The sequence below is a fragment of the Pristis pectinata genome, chromosome 10, assembly GCF_009764475.1.
Source record: "Pristis pectinata isolate sPriPec2 chromosome 10, sPriPec2.1.pri, whole genome shotgun sequence".
In the NCBI taxonomy this organism is placed as follows: domain Eukaryota; kingdom Metazoa; phylum Chordata; class Chondrichthyes; order Rhinopristiformes; family Pristidae; genus Pristis; species Pristis pectinata.
This window is the reverse complement of record NC_067414.1, coordinates 13,182,860-13,185,853: the sequence shown is the minus strand read 5'-3', so window position 1 is coordinate 13,185,853 and position 2,994 is coordinate 13,182,860.

Sequence of the window (2,994 nt, the reverse complement as noted above, 5' to 3'; positions counted from 1 at the left end):
GAAGGGGCGGGGCCAACCTAAGGGCGGGGCCAGTGGGTGGAGAGGACCGAGGGGCGGGGCCTGGCCCAGGTGGCGGGCGTGAGGGGCGCGGCCAGAGGGAAGGAAGGGCGGGGCCAATGTAGGTGACGTGAAGGCGGGGCCAATGGGGGAGGGTGAGGAAGGGAGGGAGGAGGAGGGAGGGAGGAGGAGGGAGGAGGAGGGGGGGAGGAGGAGGGAGGGAGGGAGGGGAGGAGGAGGGAGGGCGGGAGGGGAGGAGGAGGGAGGGAGGGGGGGGAGGAGGAGGGAGGGAGGGGGGGGAGGAGGGAGGGAGGGGGGGGGGGAGGAGGGAGGGAGGGGGGGGGGAGGAGGAGGGAGGGAGGGGGGGGAGGAGGAGGGAGGGAGGGGGGGAGGGGGGAGGAGGGAGGGAGGGGAGGGGGGAGGAGGGAGGGAGGGAGGGGGGACGGGGGGAGGGAGGGGGGAGGAGGGAGGGAGGGAGGGGGAGGAGGGAGGGAGGGAGGGGGAGGAGGAGGAGGGAGGGAGGAGGGGGGGAGGAGGGGGGGAGGGAGGAGGGGGGGAGGGAGGAGGGGGGAGGGAGGAGGGAGGGAGGAGGGAGGGAGGAGGGGGGGAGGGAGGAGGAGGGAGGAGGGGGGAGGGAGGGGGGAGGGGGGGAGGGAGGAGGGAGGGAGGAGGGAGGGAGGAGGGGGGAGGAGGAGGAGGAGGGAGGGGGGGAGGAGGGAGGGAGGGAGGGGGAGGAGGAGGGAGGGAGGGGGAGGAGGGAGGAGGGGAGGAGGGAGGGAGGGAGGGGGAGGAGGAGGGAGGGAGGGGGAGGAGGAGGGAGGGAGGGGGAGGAGGAGGGAGGGAGGAGGGGGGGGAGGAGGAGGGAGGGAGGAGGGGGGAGAAGGGGGTAGTGGGGGGAGGGAGGGAGGAGGGGGGAGGGAGGAGGGAGGGAGGAGGGAGGGAGGAGGGGGGGAGGGAGGAGGGAGGGAGGGAGGGGGAGGGAGGAGGGAGGGAGGAGGGGGGGAGGGAGGAGGGAGGGAGGAGGGAGGAGGAGGGGGGAGGAGGAGGAGGAGGGAGGAGGGGGGAGGAGGAGGAGGGAGGAGGGGGAGGAGGAGGAGGGAGGGAGGGAGGGGAGGAGGAGGGGGAGGAGGAGGAGGAAGGGAGGGAGGGGAGGAGGGGGAGGAGGGAGGGAGGGGGAGGAGGAGGAGGAGGGAGGGAGGGGGTAGGACAGGAAGGAGGGGGGGAGGAGGGAGGGAGGGGAGGAGGGGGGGAGGAGGGAGGGAGGGGGGGGAGGAGGGGGAGGAGGGAGGGAGGGAGGGAGGGGGGGAGGAGGGAGGGAGGGGGGGGAGGAGGGAGGGAGGGGGGGAGGAGGAGGGAGGGAAGGAGGGGGGGGAGGGGGGGAGGGAGGGGGGAGGAGGAGGAGGGAGGGAGGGGGGGGAGGAGGAGGAGGGAGGGAGGGGGGGGAGGAGGAGGAGGGAGGGAGGGGGGGAGGAGGAGGAGGGAGGGAGGGGGGGAGGAGGGGAGGAGGAGGAGGGGGAGGAGGAGGAGGGAGGGAGGGAGGGGGGAGGAGGGAGGGAGGGAGGGGGGAGGAGGGAGGGAGGGGGGGGAGGAGGGGGGGGGAGGAGGGGGGGGAGGAGGGAGGGAGGGGGGAGGAGGAGGAGGGAGGGAGGGGGGAGGAGGAGGGAGGGAGGGGGGAGGAGGAGGGAGGGAGGGGGAGGAGGAGGGAGGGAGGGGGAGGAGGAGGGAGGGGGGAGGAGGGAGGAGGGAGGAGGGAGGGAGGAGGAGGGAGGGAGGGGGGAGGAGGAGGGAGGGAGGGGGGAGGAGGAGGGAGGGAGGAGGAGGAGGGAGGGAGGGGGGAGGAGGAGGGAGGGAGGGGGGAGGAGGAGGGAGGGAGGGGGAGGAGGGAGGGAGGGAGGGGGAGGAGGAGGGAGGGAGGGAGGGAGGGAGGGGGGAGGGAGGGGGGAGGGGGAGGGAGGGAGGGAGGAGGGGGAGGGAGGGAGGAGGAGGAGGAGGGAGGGAGGAGGAGGGGGGGGAGGGAGGGAGGGGGAGGAGGAGGGGGGGAGGGGGGGAGGAGGAGGGGGGGAGGAGGAGGGAGGGGAGGAGGAGGGAGAGGGGGGGAGGAGGAGGGAGGGAGGGGAGGAGGAGGGAGGGAGGGAGGGGGGAGGAGGAGGGAGGGGGGAGGAGGAGGAGGGAGGGAGGGAGGAGGGGGAGGGAGGGAGGAGGGAGGAGGGAAGAGGAGGTGAGGGTGAGGGAGGAGGAGGAGGGAGGAGGAGGAGGGAGTGAGGAGGAGGGAGAGGGGGAGGAGGGAGGGAGGGGGAGGAGGAGGGAGGGAGGGGGAGGAGGAGGAGGGAGGGGGGAGGAGGAGGAGGGAGGGAGGGAGGAGGGGGAGGGAGGGAGGAGGAGGAGGGAGGAGGAGGAGGGAGGGAGGAGGAGGAGGGAGGGAGGAGGGGGAGGAGGGAGGGAGGGAGGGGGGGGAGGGAGGGAGGGAGGGGGGGAGGAGGAGGGAGGGAGGGGGGGAGGAGGAGGGAGGGAGGGGGGAGGGAGGGGGGAGGAGGGAGGGAGGAGGGGGGAGGAGGGAGGGAGGAGGGGGGAGGAGGAGGGAGGGAGGAGGAGGAGGGGAGGAGGAGGAGGCGAGAGAGGGCAGGAGGAGGAGGGGGGAGGAGGGAGGGAGGGGAGGAGGAGGAGGAGGGAGGGAGGGGGAGGAGGAGGGAGGGAGGGGGAGGAGGAGGGAGGGGGAGGAGGAGGGAGGGGGGAGGAGGAGGGAGGGGGGAGGAGGGGGAGGGAGGGGGGAGGAGGGAGGGAGGAGGAGGGAGGGAGGGGGAGGAGGAGGGAGGGAGGAGGAGGAGGGAGGGAGAGGAGGAGGGAGGGAGGAGGAGGAGGGAGGGACGGAGGGAGGGAGGAGGAGCAGGAGGGACGGAGGGAGGGAGGAGGAGGGAGGGACGGAGGGAGGGAGGGAGAGCGGAGGAGGAGGATGGAGGGAGGAGGAGGAGGGAGGGAGGGAGGAGGAGGAGGAGGGAG